Source organism: Gopherus flavomarginatus, chromosome 8, assembly GCF_025201925.1.
Source record: "Gopherus flavomarginatus isolate rGopFla2 chromosome 8, rGopFla2.mat.asm, whole genome shotgun sequence".
Taxonomy (NCBI): Eukaryota; Metazoa; Chordata; order Testudines; family Testudinidae; genus Gopherus; species Gopherus flavomarginatus.
In genome coordinates this window covers 24,526,747-24,549,865 of record NC_066624.1, presented here as the reverse complement: position 1 = coordinate 24,549,865, position 23,119 = coordinate 24,526,747, and the positions used below count along the sequence as shown (strand labels likewise).

General features: G+C 48.8%; 1 protein-coding gene across 12 annotated transcripts in view; it reads right to left on the bottom strand.

Moving 5' to 3' along the window:
• Window positions 1-23,119, bottom strand: part of STARD8 (StAR related lipid transfer domain containing 8) — a 149,473-nt gene that overhangs the window by 83,991 nt on the left and 42,363 nt on the right. The window contains exon 1 of one of the 12 annotated variants that reach the window (XM_050964592.1): window positions 19,118-19,229. The exons of 9 other annotated variants lie outside the window; for them this stretch is intronic. The gene's annotated coding sequence lies outside the window, so the exon portion shown is untranslated. Of the gene's footprint in view, window positions 1-1,252; window positions 1,387-19,117; window positions 19,230-23,119 lie in introns of those variants that run through there. 2 more of the 12 variants (XM_050964597.1, XM_050964603.1) reach the window with 2 other exon arrangements.

Below are 23,119 nucleotides of genomic sequence, written 5' to 3'. Positions count from 1 at the left end.
TTCAACCAGAATTCAATTGGGCCCATATACTTTGTACACCCCACCTTAAACCAGGGCAGTCACTGCTGACATATGTGGGCACAGAGGAATAAAGACATTTTCTGTGTTTTTCAGCAATATTTCAATATAAATTAATCATACTTGAATTAAAATGTAACAATTTACACCCGAGTATAAGAGTAGCCTGTAAGCTATTTTAAAAGCCACCATAGAAAAATAAATTACAAAACCAAACACGCTGAGGAAATTAGCATGGGATGGAATGGGGACATTCCAAGAAGCATATGCATTAATCAGCCCCGGAAACCCCACCACAGAAACCTCCTTTGTAAAGTGCTTTGAGAACGATGTTTATCATCATTACGTTATAGACTACAACAGAATGGTGACACAGAGATCAGCCTCTACCCAGCACACAGTGGTCTCCAACACAGGGCAATGGATTTAAAAGTATGTCGGTTTGGAAGTCAGGATGCGGAGCTTAGCATTTTTCTCCTTCACTTCAGTATAAGGGCCTGATCCAGAGCCAGGGAAAAAAGGCAACCAGAATCTTTCCATTAACTTTACTGGACTTTTGATCAGAGCCTAAATCTGTGCGTTTTCAGTCACCAATCAAATCCCAACCAAAACAGCTGTGCCGGTCCCAGTCAAAGGAGAGGTGAGGCAGTATCCAAAGAAAAATCCATGTAGCCTCAAACAGACAATGAGTACATCCACTTCATGCTGGGATTTCTTATTTTAGGGACTGGTTTGCTGTGACTGAAAAAGTCAATTGCATAACAAGTCAAAAAGCCTCACACACACAGAACCTGCAAACTCCAAGTTAAACACATGCCGGAGTGGCAAGAATGAAAATGTGCACTCTAGCCCAATGCACCTTGCCAGGACTCAGCCTGGGAAATCCAAAATTCAGTAACCGGTTGAGTATGGTAGGAAACTTCTGCACCAGCTCAGAGATTCTCTTTCCTTCCCCTGTGCAACAACAGCCCAATACGAACACCGTCAGTCAAGTTATTTGGACGTGAATGTCCCCTAAATATCAGTCATGGAACAACAAATACTCAATCTGACAGCCCCTCGCTATTCCTGGAGGCAAATTCTATAAAGAGCATTATCCTCTATTACAGTAACAGATGACTGACACATGCTGCCTTACAAAATAATCCACATCTCACACACACATAGAGGCATAGAGAGAGCAGCACCAAGACAGTGCACCAAGCAATTACTGAAATCCGTGTATTTGATTTACCTTGAGGTTGTGTCGTGTCTCCTTCAGCTCAACAACACTTGGTGGGGAACAGCTGCCTAATATCAGCTAACAGAAAACTGACAAGCAAGCAGCCAGATTGTGAGAATCCTTTAACTGTTCAATCACTTTCTTTACTGCAGCAGGAAAATGACAAAATGAAGTTTGAATGAGTTATAGATTTAAACACACACAAAGGGGTTTTTGCTAGCTAAGGTGCTGTTGCGCCTTAACTATTGTCAGCGTAAATAAGTTTCACGCTCAGGTGGCCAGACTGTAGGTCCTTGAGCAGCAGCTGTGTCCGCCCTCCACAGCCTTGGCCAATCACTGAAAAGTAAAACCAGCTGGGCCCTCTGGAAAGTTTTTTTCAAGAGGCTTTTTTTCCCTCCCATTAAGCCAATCATAAAGCAGCCCCTTTCTTTCACAGCATTTGCTTTCAGATGATCCCACAGGCACAGAAGAGAGAATGAATGTCAAAAAGTCATCTCCCAAGTACTTCTAGCACCAGAGGAGTGCCCAGCATATCTGTTTACTCTAAACTAAAGATTAATTACAGCAGATGAGGAAGGAAACATACTGCCAGATATTCACACTCCATTGGTGGTAAAACAGATCATCCAAATAGCTCACACACAGAATGCAGGCACTGGCTGTAAACAGGCATAATGAAGGCATGTACTGCAGAAGCTTCCCTCCCACGGCTCTGCCAATGCCTCTCACTTATGGCCTAAAGAACCCCCTATTATTCCAGCACTTCACACAGCTCTGACAATGCCACTCACTTCTACCCCACAACCCCCACCCCCGCCCCATTATTCTAACACTGGGGCTCACACAATAGGCTGAAACTCTGCGGATGCACCTCAGTCGTGAGCAGCTGCACACCCAGGTACTCAAGTCCAAGGCTTTGTCCCCAGCAGAGGCTGCTAATGGTCTCGAACACTACCAGACTCCATGACGGGGCTGTCATGTGAACACATCCATTAGGAGCAGTGCTGTGAGACTGTCAGTCTTTTCACACCTGAGGTCTAAGACAGATACAAATGTAGGTCTCCAGAGGTAGAAAGCAAGAGCATAAGCTCAGTGAGGTACCTAGATGTCAATACAAATGGGCCAAACCAATGTACCGGATCCAAAACTTGGAACAGTTCCAATCCAATCCCAACTTTGCAGCTTGACCTGTCTCTAACCCTAAGTTTTAATTAGCCACACGGAGTGGGAAGGAGGTTCAAAGAGGGGAGAGTCTCCAATCTCTCTCACCAAGCACGAGTAAAACAAGCTCAGTACAAATGCACAAGCAGCTCCCCAAACTGTCCGGTGTGCCCCAGAAACCAGATCCTAGTGCTGCTGTAACCATGAGTTCTAGGTATCTGATATGCCAACAAGCAACACCAAGCATCCCAACAAGGTCTTAATCCCCTTAGCCAGTAAGGCCACAAGTAGCTGTGTAATGTAGAGTGGGAGCCACCCAAGGCAGATGTGAAACCACCGATTTGTGTCATTATTATATCCCAGAGAGACTGTCAGCTTCTCGCACTGCTACTTAACACTGTGCAGGTTCTGGCTTTGTATTCTCAAACAAGTGCTCATTCAATGACCCTCCTTCCCCCTATCCATCTGAAAAATGGTAGCAACAACTGTAGACCCCCTCCTGTGGGTAGACCCGTGCCAAGGTTTGCTTCTGGATCCCTGCCCTGCTTAGTGGAAATGAACACTCGGAAACATGAGAGAGGCTAGGAGAACTCCACAGCTTTAGGAAAATTAGCAGCAAGAACGGGACAGCTGAAACCGCCCAATGGCTCCTGCCTGATGGATACATAAATGTGGCTCACTCCCTTTTCCCTCCCAAAACTGAGCCCCTGGATATTCCTTGGGCTGAAGACAGACCGGTCCCTAACTCCCCCTTCCCACCAACCCTAACAGGTGCCCTGAAAAGAGATTCCAGAGAGGCAAGACGGAGCCAAGGAAGCTGCACTCACGTTGTGTGGGTTTTTTAATTCTCTGCCACACTCTGGTCACAGATGAACATTCTTGGCTAGGTATCTGTTCTTGTGCTGTGTGCCCTCCATGAGGAGAGGCTTTTCAGCAATGCAGAGGAGCCCTCGCACCTCCCAGGGCACAAAGAAGCCTGGGGTTACCCTGTGCTGAGAACTCTAACTAAGCTGCTGGACACAGACAGAGCCTGATTCTCTCTGGCTCTCTAGATGCCAGACTAGCTGTACAGCCTGTGCAGTCAAGTGTAAGAGCACAAGGTCTCCCTAAATCCCAGCCGGGGTCTTGCAAGAAGAGAGGCTCCCAACTTCAATTCAAATACAATGTAAAATGTAAAGTGTGAGCAGTTGGTGCTCGGGAGCCATGCAGTAGACTCTGAAGAAGAAATGGCATTTAAGGAGGGATGTGTGTGGGGGAGGGGGTTTGTCCCATGGCAAGTGGGAAGCTGTGCCAGATGCCAGGGGCAGGATGGTAGAAGGTGCAGGAGTGTAGAGTGTGAGGGGGAGAGATGACAGCAGAAATGGAATAGGGGCAGCATTACGATGAGCCTTGACGGTGAAGATGAGGAGCACAGATTCAAAGCAGGGAGAGACAGACAGACAGTAAAGGGATTCTGCAGAGAGGAGTACCCTGGTCAGAACAACAAGGAAAGGTCCAGGACAGCAGGTCAAGAAACCACAAACCACCTCCTCCCCTGGAATTATTGACAGGGACACTGAGGGTTACCTAAGTGTCCCAAAGCGCCCAGAGTTTTAACCACTCATTTCAGCTGGCTTTGCTAAACTCTCCAGCCTCCCACAAGCACAGCCTTGTCCTCAACCCCAAGCTTCCCGTCAACCACCCCAGCCTCTTCCCAAGACCCCAGCCTGCTCTGCACCTTTCCAGGTCGGAGGAAGTGGAAAGTCCCCACGCTCTCTAAAACCGCTTTCATAACCTGCCTCATCTCACCCACCCAGTCCAGGGGAAGCCTGTATTCATGCAGATCTTGTCTCACAGTGGTAAGGAGGCTTGCTGAGCAACAAGTCCTCTACATGCAGCTCTTGTTGACACTAAACTGTTTTTATAGTTTTGGGCAATGAATCCCTTTACTGGCCACAGACCATGGGTATGGAGGTGGGAAGGAGGAGCTGGTGGTTCCTGTTGGTGGACACTGTGGACTCCTGGAGGATAATCAGTCACTGCTGCATCCTCTCAGCACCAAGGGGGTGTCTCTGCAGGGAAGGGGGTATTTATCTGTGGGGGTGGGAGGAAATTATTGGGATATGAAGAAAATAAGGGTTATCTGAAGGAGACTCAGCATAAAAGCATCCTGCGGGGGGATCAGCAGAAGGAGATGTGGTCTAAATACAAGAATCCCTGAGTTCTGATCCCGGTCTGACATTGGCCCCCGTGGCGATGGTTCTCACTCTGCCTCATTTTCTCCATCTCTAAAGTGCGGCTGCCCCACCTCCTCAGGGTGCCACAGAGCACGGACAGGCCTGCAAAGATCTGCACTGTTCCACAGCTCGGGATGATGGGCACGAACCTGCCTCTGTTCAAATCCCTCCTCAAAATGTGCTTCTTCAGGAAAGCCTCCCGGTGCCAGCACCTGAGCCAGCAGCAGGACCCATTACAACTAAACATCATGAGGTACCCCCACCACACCCACCTGCTCCTCCATACATGTGAATGCTCCAAGTCTTTCATAGAGCGTCAACTCTATGTTCTGTAAGCCCTAAGCACAACACAACAACAGGCATGGCCCTAAGAGCTGATAGTATGTGCAGAACGTGTGAAGACTCAGGGCTTGTCTACATCAGAAAGTTGCAGCGCTGGTGAGGGAGTTACAGCGCTGCAACTTAGGAGGTGTACACATCTGCAGGGCATCACCAGCGCTGCAACTCCCTGTTTGCAGCGCTGGCCGTACTCCCGTTTGGTCTCGGGTGTAGAGGATCCAGCGCTGGTGATCCAGCGCTGGTAATCAAATATAGACACTTACCAGCGCTTTTCTTGACCTCCGTGGAATAAGCAGGTATCCCAGCATACCTGAGGAAGCCTCTGGTAATCAAGCTGGTCTCCTTCCCCGGTTTGCTCTCGCGTTCCCCGAATCCCGAGCAAGCAGGTCTCCTTCCCTGAGGTTTGCTGGGTGGTTCCGGGAACGCGAGAGCAAACCGGGAAAGGAGACCAGCTTCGCCGCGGCTTGCTCTCGCGTTCCCCGAACCCCGAGCAAGCAGGTCTCCTTCCCTGAGGTTTGCTGGGTGGTTCCGGGAACGCGAGAGCAAACCGGGAAAGGAGACCAGCTTCGCCGCGGTTTGCTCTCGCGTTTCCCGGAACCACCCTGCAAACCGCAGGGAAGGAGACCTGCTTGTTCGGGGAACGCGAGAGCAAACCGCGGCGAAGCTGGTCTCCTTTCCCGGGTTTGCTCTCGCGTTCCCCGAACCACCCAGCAAACCGCAGGGAAGGAGACCTGCTTGTTCGGGGGTTCGGGGAACGAGAGAGCAAACCGGGAAAGGAGACCAGCTTCGCCGCGGTTTGCTCTCGCGTTCCCCGAACCTCCCTTGAAGCCGCCCAACAGCGCTGCAGTGTGGCCACATCTAACACAACTTGCAGCGCTGGTTGCTGTAAGTGTGGCCACTCTGCAGCGCTGGCCCTATACAGCTGTACTAATACAGCTGTAACAACCAGCGCTGCAAAATTTTAGATGTAGACATGGCCTCAGACATGCTATGTATTACTGGAGTTACTATTCCCTCAAGCAGAGTGACCTGGGAGTGACAATAATACACATCTGCAAAGGGCTCCCCAGTCCTCTATTTTGTGAGCCTCCTAGCTAGCCGGACGTCAACAGATCTGCCTCTGAACTGAAAACAGAAAGACTGAATGAATACAAGGCACTGAATTCCAGGGTGGCAATCCTGCTGAGGGCCACACCCTGTTACAGTCATTCAACTCATCTCAGGCCTTGCTGACATGTCCCTTTATCTGGAGGATTGAAGTGACACACCCAGTGCTTACAATGCCTTCAGTCACTAAAAACTTGAGCTAAATCAGACATTTCAGCAGGCAATACAGGGCACTGGCTCTGTCCCCATATCCAAGGTCAGCAGTGAGCCCTTTATAAAGTTCTTCCACAAAGGCCTTTTCCTGCTCAGAAAACAAGATTCTTATTTACCCAAACTCTACAGCATGCTCCTGCTAACAAATCTCCAAGAGGCCCTAACAAGATGCCCAGCCACCCAGCTCAGCACAGCAAGTTGGTGCAAGGTTTGTGAGCAGAGCCTGCACAAACAGCTGAGACCAGCTGTTACATTTCTAGAGTCACTGACAGCCACAGCAATTACACACAGTGACATGCTGCAGAAACAGGTGCCTAGACAGTGGCAAAACCACAGGGAATCCATCCCCCAGCTCATATGACTAGGTAAAAACATCAGAGGGGTAGCCGTGTTAGTCTGGATCTGTAAAAGCGGCAAAGAGTTCTGTGACACCTTATAGACTAACAAACGTATTGGAGCATGAGCTTTCGTGGGTGAATACATCTGACGACGTGGGTATTCACCCACGAAAGCTCATGCTCCAAAACGTTTGTTAGTCTATAAAGTGCCACAGGATTCTTTGTTGCTTTTAAGTAAAAACAGACTTCCAGGTGTGATACCTTTAGAAAGTCTTGGAATAAATCAAAGATTTTAGATCTTGCCTCACTTTTCCAAAACCTCTGACACAGAAGAGAGACCACACAAGAAAGGGTTAAAGGTCATTATTAAAATATGAGAACACCTCACATTGGCTTACAAACCCTAATGGGTTCATCCTCACAGACCCTTTGGAGGGTAAGTCCTATTCTCATTTTACAGATAGGAAACTGAGGCAAAGTGACTTGTCAAAAGTCACACAACTAATTAGCAGCACAGCTGGGATTAGAGCACAGATCTCCTGGCTCCCAGCCCTGTGCTTTAACCACAAGATCATCTTCCCTCTCTGAATATTAAGGGATTTGCTTTTCCCATGCAATATGAGTAAAAGACCAGAGCCAAGTCTAGAACTCGAGAGTTCCTCACTGCCACTCAGTGGTAAGAGCCCCATCATAGGCAGCATCCCAAGTTACAGGACAGTGCAATGTCAGAGATGGACTAGGGGATGGCTGACCAGCATTTGACTCCTGTACTCAGTCTCCCTGTACTATAGCCTCCAAGGAGTAGGAGTGCCCTGGAAAGGCTATTCACGCTCAGCGATGGGTAAGTGGGCTCCATAGGCAAGATGGAGGAGAGGGAAGATCTGCTCCAAGTCTGGCTGGGTTGTCACCACAATAGGGACAGAAACCCTTGTTTCAGAGGTCCAGGCAAGCAGGAGCAAGCCCCATTGGGAAGGTGGTGGAGACAGGAACATGTAGCACCTACTCTTAGCATAGGTGGACTCGAACACGTCTTCGCTAGCAATGTTAAAATTCCCTCCTCTTGTGCCCCATGTGCATCTTCCCAGATAAAGAACAACACTCACCAGGGGCAGAGTTTACACACACCATCCCCCATGATAGGCTGCCCTTTTGAGTTCATTTACCAAGCCCTGATGAGCTCCAGCTACAAGAGTGCTGAAATGGGCACCTGCTCCCATCAGCTCCGGGGCCTGCCAACCCCAAAGGCCAAGTGACTTTAGCTGCCCAACAAATGTTGCTCTGGAAACAATCATCATACACTCCTCCCTCTGGGACAGCGGGGGAAGCTGGGACTCTCCTATCCAAATAGCACAAGGAGCCCAACGGCTCCTGACGCCAATGGAAAAATGCTCAGCACGGAGGAGGATTTCAAACATTTTCCACTCATGTTCTCATTCAAAAAGGGACCAAAGAGACAGGAAATATCTCTGAGACACCGAACTATAAAAAGGAAGTAAGGAGGGAGGCGCCAAACCAGGCAGTTCAACACACACCCACTCCTGTTTGCACTGAAAGGCCGGCCTCTGGGATGCTACTGAGGCAAGATGCTGGGAGGGCAAAGGGGGAAAAAGGCGTGCACCACACTCTCCCCCCAGCCTGGCTGATGAATGGGCAGCATTGAGAAGCCTCACGCATAGGGAGATATTAATAGTTCATAACATATTACTGAGGAGCGGCGGCAAGCCCCAGGGCCCTGCCTTGGCCAGCACTGCTGCTCAGACAAGGAGGCCAGTGTGCGTGTGCACACACGGAAGCTCAACAATATACATGGCTGGAATTCCTTCAGCCCCCCCAGAAGAGGGAAGTGCTGTGTTGGGCACAAACAAGGTGGACAGACTGGCAGGGAGGAAGAAGTGGGGGAGTGGTGAGGATGAGAGAAAATGAAAAGAAAGGGCAGACTTGGGTCAGCAGCAGCAAAGGGGTGGGGCTCAATAGAATAAAGATGGATGTGAATTTGAAGGGTGTAAATAGCAAGGAGGGAGAGCAATTGTGGCCCACGGGCCCTCACTAGAAGCGATAGGTGACACTCAGCAAAGCACATTTCAGGCTGAATACCAGGCAAAATGCCACGGAGGGACTGTGGAATCGTCTCCCGGGGGGGGAGGGGTGGGAACCTCATTGCTTGGGATAGTCAAAGCCAGACACGACAAAGCTCTAGCAAATGGACTCTAAGGCTACATCTCCACTACAGCACCCACAGTGGTACAGCTGCACCGCTGCAGCTCTTGTGATGGAGAGATGCTAAGCCGACGGGAGAGAGCTCTCCTATCGGCTGAAGATCTCCTGCCTCCACAAGAGGTGGTAGCTATGTTGGCAGGAGAAGCTCTCCCGCCAATATGGCACTGTCCACACCAGCGCATAGGTCGGTTTAACCTACGTCACTCAGGGGAGAGGATTATTCACACCCCTGAGCGATGCAAGTTATACCAAAGTCACCTGTCCTTTAGACAAGGTCTAAGGAGTAGTCCTGCTCTGGCCTCAGAGAAGATGGACTAGATGGAACCTAACACAGCCTGCCAGTCACTGACATCTCTGATTCTCCTAAAGGCTTGTGGGGCTGAGAGACACACCACAGTTTAAATGCAGGCAGCTGTACAGGTACAGCCAGACAGTCCATTTGCAAAGATCAGTGTGTACACAGCACACAGCATGGCAAAGGCCTGAGGGTAAAATTGTTTTAGGGGAACTAGCTCCTGCTGTCCATACTGCAGCACAGTAGACTGGATTCTATTTTGCCTTTTGCCTCATCACCAACCAACAGCAGCTAACCTCCCACACCCTGCACCCGGTCCATCTGGGAGGATGAGAGCACCGCTGGGTTTTACAGACCTCACCCTGAGGAGGCAGCACCAGTGGTTAGCAATGTCTCATTACCATTGGCAGGTTATGCAGAGACAAGGTGTAAACAGTGGGGTTTAAAGAGGGTTGCCTTCACCTCAACTGTCATAGTTCTGATGCAGTGGTAAGAGCAGGGGGCTGGGAATCAGATACTAACGATCGATCCCCAAATCTGCCACTGACTATCTGTGTGGCCTTGGGTAAGTCACCTCAGTTTTCTGTGCCTCGGCTTCCCATCTGTAAAATGGGGACAGACACACTGACCTATTTCCCAGGGGGCTGGGATCCTTAGGTAATATTTTAAAAGCATTTTGAGATCTTTTGGAGCCTGGCACTAGTGAAATGCAAAGCACCAGTTATTATAAAAGATAGGTGTGGATCAGAACCCCGGGTCCAAGCTCTCCTAAACTTTGGGCTGGCTCACAATCCAAACCCAGATTGGGATTGGAATTATATAGCTGGCCAGACTAAATCCCCAGACTCAAACGCCCCTGAGCCCTGAGGTGAGAGGGGGGCTTCCAAATCTGAATCTAGGAATTAATTCTGTGGCTTGAGCCCATCTCTGTTACTAATAAAATGGGATGGTCAGGTTGGGGTGGGCACTAGGCTCTGAGAAATCTCCAGATTCCTAATGAAAGGTTATAGAACAGCTGATGTTCTCATAGGAAAGCCAAGATTCCCCTCAGGGACCTTATCATTGTGCAACAACAGCCTGCTCAGGTCAGAAATGGATCTGCAGCCACTGCCAAAGACCTGTTCCGCTAAGGCAGGCCAAAGGCATTTATGCAACCACTCAGCAGCAGCCTGTCAGCTACATAAACCATAATGAGCAGGAAGACCCCATCCTCCTGATCCCTCTTGCAGTGTGGGGTGATCTCTCTTATGTGCAAGTCACAATCCTGGATGATTAACATTAGCAGGGTATGTCCTCGGTCCTGGCTAGGTGTTTAGAACTCTTACATGCAGGACTAGGGAGAGAATCAGATGCTTGGAGAAATAAAGAAAACGTTTTCGAAACAAATGCTTTCCAACTAAGGATCTCACAGCACTTTACAAACATTATTACTTGAGGCCCCCAGCTTCTCTGGGAGGTAGATCAGTATTGTTATCTCCACTTTACAGATGGGGAAACTGAGGGACAGAGAGGGGGCAAGTGATTTACCCAAAGCCACACAGTAAGTCAGTAGCAGCAGAGACAGGAGTAGAACTAGGGTGTTCTGACTCCCACTCCTGTGTTCTAACCATGGTCAAAATCATCTGAACATTGCAGAAAGTCTGCTGCTGGGTTTCCATACAGTTTCTACTGATGATTGGCCTTTAGCTTCCATATAATTAAGGACAAGCTATGTTCAAGGGAGGACACTGTAATCTCCTGCACCTTTAACCTCACTGTGCAGTCTCCCTTCCAGTTGACAACACACTTAGAAATGGATCACGAAAAGGTGCCCTCTTCTGGCCAAGACGCACATTAGTCCACACTGAATAAAACGGTTGCCAAACACAAAAGTCAAAACAAACAAATCAACAAAACAAACAAACAACAGAAGATTCCTGGGAAACATATCTTCACTCCATCTGGCCACCCACCTCTATAAACAAAACCAAAACCAATGTGTCCGCGACAAACAAACCACCCACCAGTCCTGGGACTGTCATTATCTGGCTCCTTTCCTCCTGCAATTATGGGGACAAAACCAAAACACACTACAAAATGTTCAGTTAGATGTATATATACAACTTGGCCAGAGGGGATGAGAAAACCAGAAGTGGGTGTTCTGGGCTAAGCTGCTGCATGTACCTATGTATGTTTGGCCTTAGCTTACTAGGTAAGTAATGCAACTGTTATTGTTTATCATTCACTTTTTGATACCAGCACAGAACAAAGAGGTTTTCAAGATAATCCCTATTGTTAACACAAGCACTAGGGAAGCACAGCTGCATCTGGGCTCAAATGCTTGTTAAGGCTACACCCCCGCCTCACCCCGCAAATAAGTGCCCTATTTGTTTCCTTCCCCTCAGGCATCTGACTGCTGAGCAGTTGTTAGGAACTTGCTTAATTTGCAGCCACAAACATACATCTCATCCTTCTCCCTCCCCACTGCACACCATGGTCCCAGTCATAAGCATTTCTGAAGCTGGCTTTTATTTACAAAAATCCCCCTATGCTGATTTTTATTGTGGTGATTCTTTGGACTTTTGCATGTCTCCAATAAAGCCAAAGACACCCAAACACAGCTGCAAGTACTTCTGGACCTGGAATATAGGTGACCATCATGTACAAGCGTCACTCCACACCTGCCAATGGCAGTATGACTGGGAAATTTGTTACAGCAAGAGGGATGTGTCTGCATTGCAAGGGACACACAGATAAATGTAAGCAGCCAGATAGTCAGGTAACGGGGGTACTGTTCATAAGCGAAGAGCGTAATGCGCCTGGTTTGGTATCATACACAAAGTTACTGGGGCTCTTAAAAGTACAGTCCACTACAGAGGGGATATTTGGATCAAGGGGCTTGGTAATGAGATCCTGATCTTTTAATGTGAAATGAACTGATGGCCACAGTCCTAATCTTGTCCCTATCTAGCAGGCACATGAATACACATGGAAGTTCTTCCCCTACATAAGTAAGCCCCCTGCATCTCTGTCATCAGATTCTCAGGTCTGTGCTGTGCTGGTAGACATTGGAGGGGGGGGAGGTACACTGTGTGTATCATAATGGCAGCTTCTGTCCCCACTCCATGCCACTCACTCAAATTTGGCCCGGCCAGCCCACAGCATCATGACAAAGGGGCAGCTGGGAAAACCTGAGCGGTGATGTGACCCCATGCACCTGGTCCCAATACCTGTCGCAGGATGCTAAGCCCAACCAGCCCTGTGGGACCGGAGCCACGGAAGCCACTGCTGTGAGCAGAGTCCAGGGCAGGCTCTGAACCCACCCCCCAAGTCCTCACACACTCTGGGGGCAGGACCTGACCTCCTTCCCAGCCTCTCCTGCCAGGCCTCCCACATGATACTTCGACACATCCTAGCAACCCAGTTTTGGTTGTGACCTACAGGTTGAGAAACCTGACCTATTACACCAGACCATGCTTCCTCTCTAGCTTTTATATGGCTCACATGTTGGAGCTTCCTTGTTTCCCTTGAGAAACTACTCCACAATTTAGGGCAAGTCTACACTTCAAAATTAAGCCGACCTAAGTTATGTAAACCTACAGCTACCACAGTAATTGAATCGCTTTTACACATCCACACTACGCTCCTTGTGTCAGCGGTGCGTGTCCTTACCAGGAGCACTTGCATTGATTTAACTGCCAGTGTGGGGCATTGTGGGACAGTTTCTGAAAAGCAGCAACAGTCAACGTAAGCAACGCACTGTGTACACTGACACACGTCGCCCTAACTTCAGTGACTTAAACCCTACGCCTCTTGTGGAGATGGAGGTATTAGGTTGGGTTAGTGGGCGAGTTACATGGGTGGAAGCTATGTTTTAGCGTAGACGCTTACAGTTACGTCGACATATCTCTGTAGCAGAGACCAGGCCTAAGAAATCTCAATGCTAGGGAAGGCCTACATTTCCTTGCCCTACACTACGAACTTAGGTCAGCTTAACTCCATTGCTCAGGGCAGGGAAAACGTTTATACCCTGTGCGATGTAATGAAGCCAACCTAAGCACCAGTGTAGACACTCCTAGATACTGCCTCTTGGAAGGGTGAATTTATTACAGCAACGGAAGAACCCCTTCCACTGCTGTCGTATGTGTCTGCACTACAGAGCTACAGTGGCGCAGTTGCAGCTGTAGCATTTCTAATGTAACCATACCCCTTGGGCACCCCTTATGATTGCTCTTTCTCCTTGAGGTTGACACCCTTCAGATACAGGTGGCTTTCAGAGCACACAAGAGTGATTTGGTTTTGCAATATACATTGGCTTTGTAGAATAATGATGCAACACTTCCTTCCCCCAAAAGCAAAGGAAAGAAGGGCAAGAATTAGACTTTGTGACTGCAAGGATCTCATATGCTGGGCAAGGATTTATTGCTACTAGGATCCTCACAAGCTGTCCAGGCAGCAAAGCCAGAAAACACAGACCCTAAAGCAAATAACAGGAGAAGAAAGGAATATTTACTGCTGTTCCTTCAAAAGTGTTGGGCCAAATCTATCCCAGTGGATTCCAGGGGCCAGGCATAAATTTGGTCCATTCTACCTCAATTCAATAGGCACCAGTTTCATTCTTCAGCAGTATTGACAACTCTGGAAATACACCAGGCAGGCCAAGTTACCGTCTTACCAAGCCAAGGGTATTTTGATGGCATCTGGTGATGGGTATTTCATTTCATGGCTCTCTCTGCCATGTCTTAATATGTTGGAAATCCCAGCACTTGCATCTTAATCCCATCCATTTGCTTCTATCAGGAATTAGTCAAGAATCAATTCCTCAGTTTCCAAAAGGAGTGGGCGGGGGGGGGGGGGGGGATGGACAGACACAGAAATACAACAGCAACATTCATAGGGTTTGATTTCATGTAACAAGGATCCTGTGTCTTTCCCAGTGCACAGGGTGATTGAAACACCAGCCACAGATCTCAGCGAAACAGCAGGAATTCAGCCAAGGAATCTGGATTATGCAGCCACTGCTAAAATAGAGTAAAACATCTCCAGCCACTGCAAGGGGGACAAGTTACTGAGCAAAGAGAGAGGAAGCAACCAGCTCAGTGACCCCAAACTCATCTGCTTCAAAAACCTGAGTGCTTGATCCTGCTCCCATTCAAATCAAGGGGGAGGGAGGTTACTGCTGAATTCATTGTGAGCTGGCCCTGAAACTGCATGCCAATAGTAGCCCAAAGGGACCACCAGAGGTAAGGGGATGATGAAGCAGCAAGCATCTCGGACCTCTCGGGCTCTGCAGTATCAACCGGACTGCAGCTGACCAGTCAAAATAGCCTGGTGTGGGAAGTGGTTATTGTGCTTTGCAGTCAGGTGACCACAAAAGAAACCCACCTGGGGCATGGTAAAAAGGGGGAACGTTGGGAGGAAGGGAAGCGGAGACTGGTGTATTGTTCCCAAGATCGTGGAGGGTGGTTTGCAAGTCTAAGACAGTGCTTTTCAAACCTGGGCTATGGTCAGGAAGCAGAGTCCATGTTTACCAAGATAAATGAAAAGGCCCAGCCACAAAGCAAACAAGATGTTGGCTAATCCCACAAAAATCCTTGAATAGGGTCTGTCTGGCTTGGGAGCGGCGATGGCTTCTGAATACCATATCCTCAATAAGATGGACATACTGAGCCCTGCAGTACCAGTGCCAGGTCAGTCCAGAGTACACTCCTGCCCCTCTGAGCTCTCTCTCTTCACCAGCAAGGCTGGCCCTAGCTCCACAGTGTTATCATCCAGCACACTGAGATGAAGTCTTAGCACTAAAAAATTATTGAGATTCGAAATGCCAAATCTGGAAGTTGCAGGAAACTTCAAGGTCTGTTAAAGAAACCTAGCCCAAAACATGTCATGCTGAATCTTCTGCTGACCATAGTTGTGTCCTTCATTCTGGGTGTTTGACACAACTCTGGGCCTAGACAAGGGGAGGGTTAGGACAGTGACACACAAGGGATTAATGGAAACATCCTTTCAGGGTCCAGGAACATCATACACACAGGTTTTACAGAGTTGGTTATTTCAATGGCCAGTTCCTTTAGGATCCCCTTGTCCTTCCCTTGTTTCTCCTTTCCCCCAGAAACCTAACATTTCCTTCCAGGTAAGGAGAGTTGTAGTCAATCTCCTCCAGAACAGATCTATCCCATTCCTGAGGGATCATTTGATAGAAGCAAAAGTCACTCACTCTCCCCCAGGGCTGTGGGGCAGGTTCTAGACAGACTCTTCACTAAGCACTAGAGTGGTTGAGAAACAGGGAAAAAATGATGAGAAAAAATTCAAAGTTTTCCCATTGCACAGGAGTCAATGTGGATCAATATTCCTGTCTGGTTTTTGCAAAATTTCCCTTGTTTTTCATCTATATATTTTTATCAACACTTTTATTCAAATAATTTTCAAAATCATTATCGAAATTTGTTTTCCTAAACTGTGGGTTGGTTTGTTTGACTAAAAAATGGGGTTCTAACACAAAGTTAAAAATTATTTTAAAAGGTTGACAAAAGCTAGATAAAAGAAGTCAAAGAACATTTCACAAAATACAGAAAATATTGATAATGTTGACAATTGTTCGTGAAAAGTTTTGTTAAAAAAAAATTTAAATTAAAAAAACTTTACATGTAAAAATTTGTGAACTAAATTAATTGATTATACTCCCTGTCAGAAGTGAAAATCCTGGTACTAAATGATATATCTCACAATGCATCCAGTCTAGACAAGAGAGACTAAGGGGAGATGTAGTCAACTACAAATACACTAACAGGATACATGGTGGTGGGACAGGAATCAAGTATTCTACAAAAATGTTTTTCACTGGGTGAAAAGCTAGACCCAAAGTACACTGCTTATATGAAGGGAACCAAGACAGAAAACTCAGTAGGGGTACAGTGCATAGTTATAACTAGAGCAGGTCAAAAATTTTCCAGCTGAACAGTTTTCTGTTAGAAAACATTGATTTGACAAAATTAAAATGTTTTGCAGGAACTTCCCCCTGATGATCCATGTGTGGTATGTTGTGTAGAGAGGGGAGAATAACACATAACAAAAACTCTGGCCCCGCCCCCAAAACCTCACAAGCTAAGAAGGGCTAGTATTTTTATTTTATTTGGGTTTCAAATAATAAAGACACCTAGGTGCCCTGATGTAATTAATCACATAATAAATACAATTAAATTAAACCTCAGCAGCATTAAAATCATTTCCACAGGAACTCAGACTGCCAACCACCCACCTCCTTTACCATCCTGGAAACACCACCTCAGCCTTCCCCAGAGACCTTGTCTTTTGCAGTGTGCCCAGAAAGTCACCAAATTTAAGCTCTTTCAGATCAAAGTCCCAGAGACACCCTGCCATAAGCTGCCCTCTCTCTTTTATAGATCAGCCTGTTTTTTCAACCCAGTGCCATGAAAACAGCTCCTAAGCCCTAGACCTCTTGCAGCCTCCTCTGAGCTACACATCCACCTGCCACGTTTGCATGCCCTCTTCCCCCATATACCACCCTCCAGAGACCTGCACATCTGAGTCGCCCCCAAGCCTTCTCCCCAGATCATCAGGTCCCCATTGGGAGGATGCTGTGTAACATATGCACAATGCCTCCCACTCTAACTCCATCCCTAAATTTGCCCACAATATCCAGGCTATTCTAATGAGTGCTGATTCCAACCACCTGTTTGTGAGCCCACTGGAGCCAAAGTTCCCTAGTGACATTCCTAATGGGAATGTTAGTAAGTTTAATAATTTGCCATTAATCAATTAAATGTTGGTCCTGGACTTGTGATTTCTGCTGAAGTCTGTCTCTCTCTTTTCCTCTGTTTTGATACACAGTAGTAACAGAGATGTCAGAAGACTTTAGAACCGACATCTTGATTTTTATGGAGCCATAATTCAGAAACCATTCACCTGAGTCACTTCAAGTTTGCGAGAAAGCCCCCACATTCAGCCCAGATGTAACATATGAACGTCGTATGATTTCTTTTGCAGGGCGAAAGAGGGGATTTTAGAATGGCGGCCCAGCGTGCCAAAAGCCCAACTTATTATAAACACACCATTCAGCCTTCATTTTCGGAGCAGCTGCCATCACTTCATAATACTTTATAGCTTAGACTCATACTACATTGCTGGAGGCTCCTTCTGTATCTAAATGTATTTAAAAATGAACAATGGTTTGAAATCCCGCCACCTCAGCACAAGGTAAAATCTGTCACTTCCCAACACAGAACAGCTCCCAGGTCGCAGGCTGTTTGTAGGACAGGGATTGCTTTAGCAACATCAGCCCCCAAGAGGAATTTAAAACCAAACCACCGGTCAGTGTGCACATGCAGCCACCCCACCCCACAATCCCTGGAAAGTCTGGGACTTTTCTTTTGATTTTCCTCCCCCTGCTGCCTCCCACTCTCTTCAGATCTAAAACATATGGAAATGCGGAGAGTGCCCAGATCAGACACGTGGCAGTGAGAGAAGGGGAACAGCTTAAATAACCCAGGAACAGAGAAAAGGGCAGACACGGATAAGGCAAAAACAGTGAAAGGGGGACAGATAGAGATCCTGGGATAGAAGAAAGACGGGCAGATGCTGAGGGAGAGACAGAGGGATGAACAGATGCTGATAGGACAGACAGATACAGGGAAAGCAACAGACAGACAAGGATCCTCTTGAGAAAGACGGAAGGACAGACATTGATTGAGCCATATGGGGACAGGCATGGGGGTAGGGGCAAGGACAGACAGACTGGGGAAGACAGATCCTGGGGCAAGGAGAAGGACAGACAGAATCAGGCAGGTCATGGGGCAGGGAAAAGGACAGACAGACAGGGGAAGGCAGTGAGGGCAGATTCTGGGGCAGGGGGGAGGACAGACAGGGGAAGGCACATACTGGGGCAGGGGGAAGGACAGACAGACAGGGGAAGGCAGATAATGGGAAGGGGGGCGGGACAGACAGACGGACAGGGGAAGGCAGATACTGGGGCAGGGGGGAGGACAGACAGCCGGGGGGAGGCAGATCCTGGGGCAGGGGGGAGGACAGACAGACAGCCCGGGGAAGGCAGATGCTGGGGTAAGGGGGAGGACAGACAGACTGTCAGCCCGGGGAAGGCAGATCCTGGGGCAGGAGGAAGGACAGACAGCTGGGGGGGAGGCAGATCCTGGGGCAGTGGGAAGGACAGACAGACAGACAGCCGGGGGAAGGACAGATAGCCGGGGGGGAGACAGATCCTGGGACAGGGGGAAGGACAGAGACAGACAGACAGCCCGGGGAAGGCAGATCCTGGGGCAGGAGGAAGGACAGACAGCTGGGGGGGAGGCAGATCCTGGGGCAGGGGGGAGGACAGAGACAGACAGACAGCCCGGGGAAGGCAGATCCTGGGGCAGGAGGAAGGACAGACAGCTGGGGGGAAGGCAGATCCTGGGGCAGGGGGGAGGACAGAGACAGACAGACAGCCCGGGGAAGGCAGATCCTGGGGCAGGGGGAAGGACAGAGACAGACAGACAGCCCGGGGAAGGCAGATCCTGGGGCAGGAGGAAGGACAGACAGCTGGGGGGGAAGGCAGATCCTGGGGCAGGGGGAAGGACAGACAGCTGGGGGGGAGGCAGATCCTGGGGCAGGGGGGAGGACAGAGACAGACAGACAGCCCGGGGAAGGCAGATCCTGGGGCAGGGAGAAGGACAGAGACAGACAGACAGCCCGGGGAAGGCAGATCCTGGGGCAGGAGGAAGGACAGACAGCCCGGGGAAGGCAGATCCTGGGGCAGGGGGAAGGACAGAGACAGACAGACAGACAGCCCGGGGAAGGCAGATCCTGGGGCAGGGGGAAGGACAGAGACAGACAGACAGCCCGGGGAAGGCAGATCCTGGGGCAGGGGGAAGGACAGACAGACAGACAGACAGCCCGGGGAAGGCAGATCCTGGGGCAGGGGGAAGGACAGACAGACAGACAGACAGCCCGGGGAAGGCAGATCCTGGAGCAGGGGGGAGGAAGATCCTCTGCTCACCTGGCCCCGGCTCTCGACCTCCCCCTTTCCGGCCCCAGCGCCTCCACGTGCAGGGCGCCGCGGCCGCGGCTCTCTGGAAGCGGAGCTTGAAGGACCGTTTGCTCCAGGGCTCAGCCCGCCGCCGGCTCGGACTCTCCATCGGCGCCGCGGGCCGAGTGCGGCGCGGGCAGGGCGAGCCGGCTCGTCCCCTGCTCCTGCCCACGCTCTGCCCCGGCTCCGCCGCCTCCAGCGCCCGCCCCGCGGCCGGGTCTCACCCCCAGGACCAGTCCGGCGCCTGGGCACGGCCGGGTGCAGCGGGCGCAGGATCTCCCCCAGCCCCAGCCCATCCCCGCGGCGCCTCGCCCTTCCCGCAGCCCAGAGGCTCCAGCATCCCTCGGCTCTACCGCAAAAGCTCCTTCGGGGGTCTCCTCCGGCCCCTGCACTGCCCCCTGCGCCCCGCTGGGCCGGGCGGGGGCTCACGTGGCTGTGCCGGCTTCACGGAAACCAACCCCAGGGCATAGCGCTGGAGAGCAACAGCCGGTACCCACCGGGCTCTGCAGCGCCCAGGGCTCTGGGGACTGAGCCTGGGCTCCCAGCCCGCCCCTCGACCGTACCTTTTATCAGTAAATAGGGGTAAATGTCATTTCACCAGCCACAGCCACACAAACGTATTTCCATCAATCACACGCAAAAGAAACAGGCTGCTTGAAAACTTATTCGAGTGGGATTTCAAGGACACTGCAGATTTTGACATGTGATCTCAACAACTGGTGTTTTAACAGTTCTAAAGCTTTCACTTTTGGAATCTCAACCTGGACTGTCATTAAATAACTATGGTCTTGGCCTCCCATCATTTCCCACACTGGAGAACCTTTAAATTGGAAAAAAAAATGCTTACAAATGCTGATGTTATGAGTCAAAATTAAAAAAAAAATTTCTGCCCAGCCCCTCTCTCTCTCACACACACACACACACACACACACACACACACACACACACACACACACACACACACACACACACACACACACACACACACACACACACACACACCCCTGCACTCCAAGGCCCATATCCTTTTAATTTTCCTTCCCATCACTTGGTCCCTCTCCAACTTCTTCATCGCTTCTATGATGCAACCAGTCGCTTTTTTCCTGTAGGATAGGCTCATTGTTGATGGTGCTGCTTCTTCATTACAGGATCTTACCAATGACAGGGGGTTTTGACAGGGAGGAGCCTTCCACTGCCTAGTCACAGCCCTCATTGTTCTCTGCTGCGCTTCCCCAATGCCTCATGTTCCCACATTGTAGTCATGTGCCTGCTGCAGCCAAGAAGAACTTTCACATCCTTTCAACATAGGTACTTACATGGGTGAGGGGCTCACGGAACAATGAAATGGGGTCAGAGCCCATGGGCCAAGTACACTGCTTCTGCATCATCTCAGCTCCTGCCAGGCCAGTGTGCTAAGCAAGCTCAGGAGTCAAATACAAATTTCCCAAACAGCAGCCTAGAGTATACATCATAGGGCCACCAGAACTGTGTGACTTAACATGTTATTCCTCTTATTATCCCATCTGTCTCAAAGTGTATTCAACAGCATCTTAGCTTCTCTGGGTCATACATCTCCACTGAAAGGGAGAAAAGTGTGTTTTTAACTTGGGTTACCTTGCCTCAGTTAGGTAACTGAGATTAACACAACCATTAAGACACAGCAACTTGGCTTTTAACTCAGGTTAGCAACTTAAGCTCAACTTGTCTCCACTATCAGTTTGAACTCGAGCTGCTAAACCAAATTAAAAGACGAGCTGACATATTTTCACTGCTATTTTAATCTGAGTTAGCTAACCCAAATTAAATCCCCACCTATTTTTCCAGTGAAGACATACACTAATATATCGCTGTGAAGATCAGGAAACTCAGCCCTCTTAGGCCACTGAACAATCTCCCAATGGAAGGAGTGGGAGCCCCAGCACTTAGGACATTTAAGCCTGGACTGAATAATACCTTTGTTGACAAGCAGGTGGAGTAGACCTGGCTGACCAGATTTTAACAATGTCTGCTTTTTTTTCATCTTATTGGAATGTTCTGAATAACTCTAGATCAGTGGTTTTCAACCTTTTTTCATTTGCAGATCCCTAAAAAATTTCAAATGGAGGTGTGCAGCCCTTTGGAAATCTTTGACAGTCTGTGGACCCCCAGGGGCCCGCAGATCACAGGTTGAAAAGCACTGCTCTAGACACATGCACTACAGTATTACAAAGTACCCACCGGCCTCTTGCATACCTGCAGGCGAATATAGTAGAGGTCTCCCCAGGCAGAAGGAGGAATGGATCCAGTAACAATGTCCAAAGAGGAGGCATTATATTTCTTTTGCATTTTTAGGCAGATTATTTGCAGAGGCTCTTACCATAGAAAAACATAGGCACAGCTCAATATCTTTGCCTTTCAGTGGATTCCATTACTTCTCATTTCATGCAAGTAAAGAAATGCACTCACATTTGCCTTATGGTCCTTTTGGTCTTCCACAAGCTGTCCAGAGGATGTTCATACTACTGTACTTTCTAGCCTGCAATTTCTTTTCTGTTTCTTTAAATGACTCCCTTGCTGCCTTGGAAAAAATTTCCCCCCATGTGTTGAACATAAAGAAGCAATTCCTTTGGTATCAGACAATTGAGGCCTTGTTGCTGCTAATTATTCCCCACACTCACTTCTTGTAAACAATTTGCATTCTGGTCAATGCAAGGAATAATCCCATTCCCTGGTGAGGACTCTTCCAATTCTGTCCCTCAAAGAATATCCCAGGCTGTTTGATAGGATCAGGTGCTGAAAGTGGGATCAGCACATTGTCAGCTGCAGGAGACAGAAGAACTTCCATGTCTGAAGTTAAAACCCCAGAAGGACATTGGAACCAAATCAGGGAATCGGAACTGCAGTTCAACTCCACAATCCAGTAACTCCACTGCAGAGAAGGTGTATGGTAGGAAGGGAGTAGGAAATAAAAGACTGCACAAGAAACAGTTTGGCATTTCACAACAAGCTAGAAATGCTTCTTGCTTCTGAGAGTTAGTTTTCAAGTGACCATCTATGGGGAAAGTTGCAGTTTGTGGTCAAATTGCTTTAAGAAACATTTTTTATGATTTAGTTTTGGTTTGTTTCATGGGAGTTGGTACTGTGGCATCAGGGCCATGTGAATGCAGAAAGCTGCCCTTTGGACTAGTCTGGAAAGGAAGGATGGATATGAGGATTGTTTTATTCAGAGACGTTTGCAGGTGCTGTGGCTTTCTCCTAAGGGCCTAAAAGGCGCCAGGGGACAAACAGGAGATGTTTCTCTTTAACCCCTCCCTTATAACTGCCTTGGAAAGTGCCCCATGACTTTATATGGGAGCTATGTTCCCTGAGTCCCACTCATGACCATGAGGTGGCACCTCCTGCTGAGAAGTGGCAGTACAATGATATCTGCCTCTGGGTGACCATTCAGAGTTATGGAAACTGCAGCGTGGAAACGCGTGTTTCCAGGAGCAGCTTTGAAATTGTATTTTAGTTGAGCAACATAAAGCCCGCATGGATAAAAACATCCCTGGATGACAGGAATAAACAATCAGAGTTTATAAATCATGAACTGGACCGAATGGCTCAACTGCAGAGTCTCCAGCACCAAACCACCATGCACAAAGAGGGGATGCGAGGGGGGAATTAAATGGTCATGGATAAACTGAACCAAACAGAAAGTGCTTAGAAGTTCAGAAACAATTGCAGAGGCTTCTTTTGGGGCAGAAAGAGGGATTTCCAAAGATCCTAACATTGAGGGGTGACTGTCTCAAGATCCAGAATGAATCTAAGGAAAGAGAGCAAAGGCCACGTGTTTGCTCTCAGATTGCCTTGGCATAGGGTGACCAGATAGCAAGTGTGAAACATCAGGATTGAGGGGGAAGTAATAGAAGCTTATATAAGACAAAGCCCCGAACATCAGGACTGTCCCTATAAACACAGAACATCTGATCACCCTACCTTGGCACGGCAAAT